We start from the raw sequence: 10,643 nt of genomic DNA on the forward strand, positions 1-10,643 counted from the left end.
ACTGTTTATAAACTGTCATATTTCCAACCAAAACATGTGTGACCAATTTTCAAGGAATTACATCAGAAGTCTGTGAAACAAAAAGAGATGGATAAGCCAAGATTCACAATACAAAGTGGTCAACCAAACAATCATTCATACATCAAGCTGATTCACTTGCTTCAAATGTACCCAAGAATGCCAAAATATGTGACAAAAATCAAATCAACAAAATAAAAGTGATTAAATCCTGAATATATTTTAAAGGCAAATCTTTTGCTAATGCAAATCTCCTTGTACATTAGTTTGAACTGGTCTACCAGAAAGACAATTGCTAAAATCAAATGCAGCCTCAAGCCACCCAGCATACTTACACATTTTTGGAGGGATGGAGAAGCAGCATACTGGTTTGTTTCTGATTGCAATTTAGAAGTCATCAGCATTTTAAAATTAATATGCATTTTAATGAATGGGACATATTTATTTATTACTGTACCACTTTTCATATCAATTACTGTACATTTCCAATGGTTTTGAACACCATAAGCTGAATGATAAACTATTTTATAAAGGTCTCAAATGTTATATCATACAATGCACAATGAATCATTTTGTTCAAACAACTCAGAATGTTCTTTTTATAACCATAAAATCTAGTACTAAAGACATCTTAACACCGTCCAATGTTTTGATTGCTTTCCATGAGAAATTGCGCAGATTGCAAACTTTTCATAACATTTTATTCTTCCAGACAACATTCGAACCATTCACTTGAGTCATTCCTGGGTTGAAGGGCTTAGTTTATGAAGGTTGTATAGGTCACTCCTTCAAATATCGGAGTTTGGAAGAATGAGAGATGATCTTATTGAACTATAACCTGAGGGGATATGACCCTCGGGTGAATTCTGAGAAGATGTCACTATCTTTATGAGAAATTAGAACTAGGGTCCGCAGCTTAAGAATGAAATCTCCATTCTTCCTTAAGAGTGAGATAAGGAGATCTGTTTAATGTCAGTGGGTGGTTAGTCTGTGGAATTCTCTTTCACAAGTTGCATCATTGAACTTATTTAAGGCCGAGATAGGTAGACTTTTGATGGACAAGGGAAACAAGGACTCTGTGTATTGTGGGTTAGGGTGGTGCAGACAGATAGGAAGCTAACGTTGAGATCACAAACAGTTTAGCTATCACATTAATGAATGGCAGAGCAGGCTTGAATGGTCTTCTCCTGCTATATATATCTCCTAATCCTCATAGGCTCAGAGATGGATATTTTCTTGACATTTAGTGAAACGATAACACAGATGACTTTGTAAAAATCCAGCACTTTTTTTTTCATTTTGTTTTTATTTTGGACAGTGAAAGCTACATTTGGACTGTGCTTGATGCAAGTTATTATGTACATTAGTGGTGATAGTCACATAGTACGTATTTTATAAATGACAGCAGCATTATAGCTTATACTGCACAATATATTATCATGCTGCAAAGTTATAAACCCAAGTCCACTTCAAGTATAATTTGCTGTAGAACCTGAATGCTTGGGTCAGTTAAAGATCTGGCTTTCTGTTATTTATAATCCTCAATTTAATTAACGACAAAACATCAGGGAACTGTGGTAATTGGAATACATTTTTCAGACCATACTTGGTTGTAATTTTCTGTTTTTATTGAAATTTTACTGAGTTCAGTTTTTTTATACAATGATTGTCCAATAAATGAAAGAAAATTTGTTCTGTCCCACAGCACCTTCTCTTACAGATATATAACATCAATACGTTCAAAAGTCACTCACAGTCTGAGTCAAGATAAAGTTAGGCTAATTCTGGAAAACAGAAAGCCCTAAAGTAACCAGCATGGTAGGACCAAAGAAGTCAGAAAGTTCAAGATAGGCAACAAATCAGACCAAAGGATTAAAGAGCAGTGGTGTGAACAGTATGGAGACCCAACCACAAATAACTGTAGGTAGGTGTTATGGGAACAATGTGAGACTTTACTGTACTGATTTCCTATTTTCTCTGGGTTGCCAATGAAATCTGAAGTTGACATGATAATGGCACACCTACATTACTTTTCTTAAACATAAATTGTGGGAACAGCGAACCAGCAAGAAAGCTCTGACAGCAGGGGTAGTTTTTAGTCAGAGAGGAGGAGGATATTTTTCTCAGAAGGTTGTGCAACTTAGGAACTCTCTGCCTCATACGTGATGAATGTAGACAGACTCTTGTTAAACAGCGGAATCAAAGTTAATCTGGAATAGGTGGGACACAAACACATCAACTATGATCTTAATGAATGACAGAGCAGACTTAAGAGGCTTTCTGCTCCCAACTGATCAGTGGTACAAACAAGTGGACAAACAATATTAAGACAAACAATAAATTGTGATTTACAGAAACCTTATTTTAGATGAAGATTTATAAACTGGCACAAAATTTCATTTCTGATAGAATTAATAAAACAGAACATGTAAGTTGCTCATATTGAGTGAAGTTAAGATTGATTTTATGTCACAAAAAAAGATTAATTCAGGAAAAGTAAGTGACATAGCTAGCCTCTTATCTTGAGCTGGCTCCAAATCCAATTTATACCTGGGCACAGGCATCTATTCCCATTGGTTGTTAGGGAATAAATCATAAGCTTATTCCTACAGGCCATCCCACATTAGAAACCTACCTCTAAGGTGATGCTAGTCAACCTTTAATTCAGAAAATCTTTAGGATGGCTGATATCACCGTTGGTGTGCATAATGACCTTTAGCAAAAGTGAAAATGGTACACTATTGTCATAAGAAAGTTCAAATAAAGGCACATTTGCTGGAGTACAATGGAAAGGACTTGCACCCAGCCATGTTAGAGTAAACCAGGCAATGACCAATACCAACATTCCAAATATATGAAATAGGACAGTGCTCTACTTCTAGCAACATATTTCTGTGGATTTGTTTCAAAATAAGGTTTAATCATCCACTTACTGTCAAACACCAGGCAATGAACAAAATACTGAATTTTGTAATGTATTGCTTTTTAAAATAATGGAATTTTTTTTGGTAGGCAACTTTTTAAAATCTTGCCAAAACTGCATATTCAAATACATGATGAGTAAGTGCATATCCTTTAAATGGAGAGGGACTGCCGAACTCTGAGGTACAGAGGGCTATATGTGTCCTGATACAGGAATCACAATGTCAGTATGCAGATACAGCGGATGATTAAGAAACCAAAAGAGTTATTGTTATTTCTTGCTACTGGAATGTTATAGAAAAAGTAGAGATTTTGTTACAATTATACAGGGCATTGATGAGAGCATGTCCAGAGAACTTTGCAATATTGCATTAGATGCAGTTCAAATGAAGTTCACAACCGATTCTTGGAATGAGTAGGACATCTTATGATATACGGTTGGACAGATGGGCCTGTAACCATTGGGGTTTAGAAGAACCACACCAGCTTATTGTAACACATAACTTCTTGAGGGGACTTGACAAGGTGGATGCTAAAAGGATGCTTCCCCCTTAAGGGGGAGACCTGAACGAGGAGGCAGGGATTAAAACTAAGATGTCTACCATTTTGATTTTAGCAAACCTCTCTGCAGGTTAAGAATCCTTGGGGAGGTAGGGTCTTAGGTTTTAAGACAGAGAGAACAAATGAGTTAAATGGTATCAGGGTAGGCAGGAAAGTGGAGTTGAGGCCTCTTTAGATCAGCCATTAACTTATTCAAAAGGCTAAACAGGCTTCAGGAGTCAAATAGCCTAGTACCACTGATAATTAGCACACTTATAAGAGACATGAATCCTCTTCACTCAGCAGAATTATGTGGATTGACATTTTAAAAGAGCTTTAATGTGCTAAACTTCTAATGGAATCAATACTGGAGCAGGAGAGAATATATCAGTTTTCCTGCAGCATGATTACATAATGCAACAAGCAGACCTTTTAGAAATGTATTATGCAACACAAATGACAGTGTTGCAAAACAGCAACAATACATAAAAAAGTGAGATGATATTACTATGCATGAATAAACTTTAGCAGTTTATTCACATTATTCCCCAAACCCAGTGTATTATGCCTTTAAAATATATTCCAACCAGATTCTTATAACTGCACACAAGAAATCTTACATGAATGGAAGTTACAAGATAAAGTCATACAGCGTGGAAACAGATCCTTCAGTCCAACTGCTGCACGTTGAACATGTTCCAAAACTAAACTCATCTCACCTGCCTGCACTTGGCCCATATCCCTCCAAACTTTCCTATTCATCCTATTCACTATCCAAGTGTCTTTTAAACATTGTGACAGGTCCTGCATCCACCACTTCCTCTGGCAGTTTATTCCACATACTAACCATTCTGTACAGAAAAGTGGCCCCTCATGTTCTTCTCTTCTCACCTTAAAAATATGCCCCCTAGTTTTGAATTCCCTACCTTACAGAAGACCCTTGTCATTCAACTTATCCGTGCCCCTTACGATTTTATTAACCTCAATGGGGTCACAATTCAACCTCCTACACTCCAGCGAAAAAAGTCCCAGCCTATCCAGCCTATTTTGGTAACTCAAACACTATTCCCCACAACATCCTAGTAATTTTTTTTCTCTCCAGTTTAATAACATCCTTCCTATGACATGACAACCAGAACTGTACACAGTACTCAAGGGGACAGGCCTCACCAACTTCCTGTACGGTCTCAACATGTCGTCTCAACATGTCATCTCAACTCCTCAACTCAAAGTCTGAGCAACAAAGACATGCTTATGAAAAGTTAAACAATAGCTTTACTTGCTTATTACAGAAGTTGAAAATGAGGGTTTTGCAGAAGTAAATTCAAATATGTTGAAATTATTGCCATTAGTTTATTTCTAAATGAAAATGAAGTTTCTTCATTATAATGAAGTACTCAGAATCATACTGGCTATTTCCAAATAAATTCACAGCCAATCCAAATATAGCATGTCAGCTATTTTAACCAAGAAAAACCGGAACAAAATTTGAACCAGTCAAATTAGATGACAGGTCTCAATTTATCCAAATGACTCTGGTCATCAGACAATATTAATGCTATTTAGATTAAGCTTCTTAATCACATTAAAGTAGGTCTTGAATTCAAAAGCAGTTACAGTTGGTGGAACTGGTTGAGAAATATGATTGTGAGGAGAATGCTGAACAACTTCTTAGTAAAGTAGCAGATGAAAAGAAATCCGATTGGCATAGTGTCCTATAAAGACATTTGATCAATGCAATGATTAAGGCGGTGGCAGACGGCAAAGCAGAGTTGAGATTCCACATAGAATAGCACTTGCATAGAAGAACTGACAAATGTAATATTTTGTTAATGTCTTACAGGTTTTACCAAACACTGTAACCGATAATACCTTAAGGTTATATTTTAAGGATGGCCAAGAAATTCCTGAATGAACTATCATTACATCCCTGTTTATCCAGAAAATTTAAAATACTCACTGTGGTGTATCAGCAAGAAAATAAGTGGGCACTGGCAGAGATGCACGTTAAGCATAAAGCAATTACATTCAGAATTATCACTGTATTTTCAGCAACAACGTAGGCTCCAGCGTAAACAGAATGGGTAGGAAACGTCGCCATGGAATTTGATGCTGCCTTATTTAAGGAGTCATGCAGTACAGCGTTCTGTGCACAAGGGCACTTTTTTTAAAATGTAGAATTTCGGCGATTTTAGCTACGCTTATTGTGTGACCTACTCGCCAATAAACGCAATGGTTAGTGGGATTATACTTTAACAATTTCATCGTTATTTCGGTTATTTCACTACAGCATTGGGAAAAATGCTAATGTGCGGACTACTGACCTTAAACCCAAATCATATTATGAACCTCCAGGATCGACATCATTTCAAGATTACATTCGAATAGTTTATTCAATAGTTCGAATTGCGGAGTCCAACAAAATTCCAAAACCGTGGAAGAGCCTGACAGGTTAATTTTCACATGCAAAGCGGTTAAATAAAGCCTCAGTGAGTTCATTCTGATTATTAGGGAAATAGGATGCGAAAAACCAAGATGCCTTTACTGCCCCTCTGTGTACGCCATTGGAAATGGAGGAGACAGTACTGTACAATTAACAGGATAATTAGCTCTGCATTCTCAAAATGTCATCAAGCTTGTTTTCCAAGCAAAAATCCATACATTTTAATTACTCACATTATATCTCACACCACCCTGGCCAATATATCCTACAGTGCACATTAATATCGAATGCAGCTGCAAGCCGAACCCGACAAGCACCGCATTCGGGTTGCAGCATTGCGATCCATAATGAAGCATCGCGTTATAATCACCACTCCCACCCCCCACCTAATTACCAATTCACTATGACAAAATGCGCAACTTTCCACGCTTTACACTGCTGCTTACCTTTAAATGTTACTGTCAACTGACTGAACAAAAAATTAAGAGTAAAGGTCATTTACGGGGAAAATCTCAGGTCTGCAAGAGCTTTCGTTAAAAAAACAAAATTGCGGCAAAATTAAAAATAGTCAGATTCTCGATCCAAATTCCATTTATGAGGCAGCTGCAATCAGGGAACGAAAACCAAAGCGCTTTAGTTTTTCACCCATTCAACAGCTCGTATTCCGATCGCAGCCCGAGATCCGCACGGCCACGCCTATTTACATCTGTACCGTTAGATCGGGGAAAAAAAATAAACGATAGGCTTCCACAAGACTCAAACTTGGCATATCATTTACGAATCCCAGAATGTTTTTAACAAGGGAAATACGCACATCTTTGAATCCAGGTTGAAAACAGTTATATATTAAATACATCTATCCGCTCTGGTTAGAAAGCTGCTGAGGATCGTCAGCTGCCGCAGATATCCTCACCTCAAGATTGCCTCTATCACCTTCAGACTCATCCCTTTTAAACGAAACAGAAACGTACCTTTGCTTCATTCAATCGAAACGTATCTGCATGAACTAAATGATACGATCTGTCTTGCCCCAATCATCGTTGTAGCCCGGTGAAAAATACCTACCTTTACCAGGAGAGATGCGATCAATGTGGAGCTGCAGGAGACAGCGCCAAGGCTGAGAGAATCCGCACTGTGGAGCAAAAGCAGAGGCACTGATTGAGGAGGCGCTGACACAGGCAGCAAGCGAGGGGAGGGGGTGGACTGGGCCGGGTCTGGGCGGGGACAGGAGCGAGCGTCACCTCACTCCATCCCATCCAACAGCAGCAATGTGCACGGCCCCCGCGTCGTATACTTCCCCTAGAACGGTGCCGACTCTGGGCGGAGGCTGCAGCGTTGGCGGCTTCGTCGGATCCGATGGCGCCCAGCGCTGCGGCGGAGGGATAAACAAACCGCCGCCGCCTGTGAGTGAAGCGGCCGCGGCTCGAGCGCTTTTCCACGAAGGACTGCGCGAGGCCGCAGCCAGTCACTCGCTTAGTTCTTAGGTAACGGTTCGCTGTAAAGTGCAAACTTTAGTCTGTTATATCATGGAGACATTAAAAAAATCTGTTTGAATGCCCCAGCGGAGACCAATGATAGAAATTTAAGATATGAGTGGTAAATAAAGCATATGGATCTTGGGTGTGACTTATAAACGCAGAGGTTGACAGCAAAATACCTTAATGGAGTATCGTAACCAGCTCTGGGTACCACAGTGCAGGAAACTATTAGAGTGGGGCTGCAGAAAAGATTTGTGAGAATGGTTCTGCGGAGAAGGACTTAAGTTACAGAGAAGGATTGGAACCGTTGAAGCTTTTTGCAGCGAGCGACAGTACAAGGAGCTTTGATGGAGATATTCACAACCACGAAGAATGGCCTCCTATACTGTAACCTTCGTATAGAATGATTATATAAAAACCACCAATGAACCTCATCTATTGTAAGGCGCTTCCTTGTTCAATTTTCGAAAATAACCTTTTAGAACAACAAATGTTCTTCCTATGGAAGATTCTTGTTTAAAGTTAGGGTATTTTCTGTTTATATTGCTTATCGTTTTCATGCAAAACGCAGTAACTATTAACAATTAGTTATATTGTTGTGGGCATTTTCCTCACATTTAATGCTCCAAAATAGTTACTACCTTTACCTGTTTAGATTCCTGGATTGGTCTGTACAGCTTCGGTTGGTGCGGCTCCAGGTCCGAAAGTTCACATAGGAAACTTTTCCGAAGTGGGCAACATTTAGGCTGATTTCGGTCAGAAGTACGGATTCTGATTCAGAACAGAGAATTTCAAGTTTACTTCGTTGGGATTATATCGCTTAGATAATTAGGAAATTTAACTGAGGCTGGTTACTAACCCCATTTGATAAAATGACAAATTCCACATCTTCTGTGACTAAAGAGATGTAGGACAAAAAGAAATAAAATCAACTTTGAGAAGCAAATCTGATTTAAAATCCAACGTAATGGAAATAATGAAACTGGTAATAATTAGAGATGCATGTCCCTTTAAATACTCACTCTGTTAACTACATTTGTAAACATTTCTTGAAAGTATTTGACAGGACCTACTCACCTGATCTTTGAGACAGAACAAATATATTTGCAGAAACTATCGCAGCCTAACTAGGAAAGGAGAAATCCATTTTTGTCAAAGCTAGCAGTAGAAGATATGTTGTTTCAAGTAGCAAATTATTCAGGAATTAATATAATTTATTACTTTTCCCAAAAATACTTTAAAAAGATTGCATTTTAGCAAAAAATGAATGTCTGAAACATGAAGACAGTATAAGAAATAACATACATTACTTCAATTCAGTTTTTGGGTCATCTGTATTTGTGCAAATTGATGTGACTGCTCTTCTCAAGAATAAGAATGTTGTTTAATGTTTTTCATCTTTTTAAACATGCAGGAGTTAGCATTGTGACTTCTGCATTAATGTTCTGTTTTTAGGCGCCATTGTTAGATTCTTGGGATGTGTATCTCATGTTCCATCCTTCCCACCAGAAATGTTGTTAATGTGATACCTTCACCTAAATGAAAATTGATCAGTTTTGAGCTGGGAGAGTTTTTGTGTTTCTGGTGATGGTGCGTTATTATTAGTAGGATTAAATTTAAAGCGCATGATACTTTTGCAATGCATTATTTGATTTGTGCTCGATTTCTCCCTGGCATGGGATATTTGACCAAGGGTGGTTTTGGGAGTGTTAGTTCAGCTGTAACAATAACAGCCTGTGTATGCTTATTTTTCGTTGTTACAAAGAGCAAGGAGATGAGAGGAATTGAAGGCCAGACATCACAATTGAGTCACTTTGGAAATTAGCACGTCCAAGGCTGAAGATTGATCTAATAAGGGTCTTCATGAATTTGAGAATTCATGTGCCAAAATCTTCATCAAAGGGGTAAGTTTTGCGGCTCACCTTCAAAGGAGGAAAGACAGAGGGAATGGAGATTTAGGGAGGATATGCCAGGGCTTAGGCCGTCAAAGGCATGACCACCAGTATTGGAGCAAATAAAATCAGAATTGCTGGAAAGGTATGTGTAGTAAAGTATAATTGAGAAGTTGTCTAATAACCAACGTTTTCTCCCATTCTTTGAATAAAATATTTGCTTCCTTGATTCACAAAGACTCTAAAGTGGTCATTTGTTTCTGGAAAAAATAAGATTAATAATATTTAAGACAATAGATGACGATAAGTCTCATTGTCAGTGATTTCAACCTTTTAATGTGGAAAAAATCCCAAGATGGAGCATTGAAATCAGGAGGCCCAACAGGAGCATTGTAGATGAAATTTCACGCCAGGTCATATGAGGCAATGTAATGCCGATGGCCAAAATCTTCATCAAAGGGGTAAGTTTTGTGGCTCACCTTAAAGGAGGAAATACGGCGAATGGAGATTTAGGGAGGACATGCCAGGGCTTAGGCAGTCAAAGGCATGACCACTAGCACTGGAGCAAATAAAATCAGAATTCCTGGAAAAGTTAGTAAGATACAGGAGGTTGTAGGAGTGAAGGATATCTCTTAAAAATCCTGAAAAAAGTTCTGAAGAAGGCTCCCAATCTGAAGTAAGATAACAAAGTGGATGAATACAGCAGGCCAAGCAGCATCTCAGGAGCACAAAAGCTGACATTTTGGGCCTAGAGCCTTCATCAGAGAGGGGGATGGGGAGAGGGATCTGAAATAAATAGGGAAAGAGGGGGAGGCGGACCGAAGATGGATAGAGGAGAAGGTAGGTGGAGAGGAGAGAATAGGTAGGGAGGGGATTGGTCAGTCCGGGGAGGACGGACAGGTCAAGGAGGCAGGATGAGGTTAGTATGTGGGAAATAGAGTTGCGGCTTGAAATGTCAACTTTCCTGTTCCTCTGATGCTGCCGACCTGCTGTGTTCCTCCAGCACATTGTGTTATCTCTTAAATCCTAACTCTTTAATATTAGACAGTGGTTTGCCATGGCATTTGAGCATATCCTGATTTGTTCAACCATATCCTCAGTTCCACCTTTGATACTACAGTCCATACTAAAATCATTGCTGACTCTCACCTGGGCTGTTCTACTGGTACAGCCCTCATCTCCACTTGAAAGATCTATTGGATTCTGCTTTAGTGCCTGTGGAATGTTGCCGAATGAAGAGACCTTGGGTTTCAGGTTCATAGTTCCTTGAAAGTGGAATCACAGGTAGACAGGGTGGTGAAGATGATGTTTGGTATGCTTTCCTTTATTGCTCGGTGCATTGAGTACAGG

The 10,643-nt window shown here is 38.9% G+C and overlaps 1 protein-coding gene across 4 annotated transcripts in view; it reads right to left on the reverse strand.

Moving 5' to 3' along the window:
- sptbn1 (spectrin, beta, non-erythrocytic 1) overlaps nt 1-7,143 on the reverse strand; it is a 239,773-nt gene extending 232,630 nt beyond the window's left edge. For 3 of the 4 annotated variants that reach the window (XM_048536023.2, XM_048536019.2, XM_048536021.2), the window contains exon 1: nt 6,989-7,143. The gene's annotated coding sequence lies outside the window, so the exon portion shown is untranslated. Of the gene's footprint in view, nt 1-6,156; nt 6,190-6,988 lie in introns of those variants that run through there. The other variant, XM_048536020.2, reaches the window with a different exon arrangement.
- Between the last annotated feature and the right edge of the window lie 3,500 nt (nt 7,144-10,643).

Source organism: Stegostoma tigrinum, chromosome 9, assembly GCF_030684315.1.
Source record: "Stegostoma tigrinum isolate sSteTig4 chromosome 9, sSteTig4.hap1, whole genome shotgun sequence".
Classification (NCBI taxonomy): Eukaryota; Metazoa; Chordata; class Chondrichthyes; order Orectolobiformes; family Stegostomatidae; genus Stegostoma; species Stegostoma tigrinum.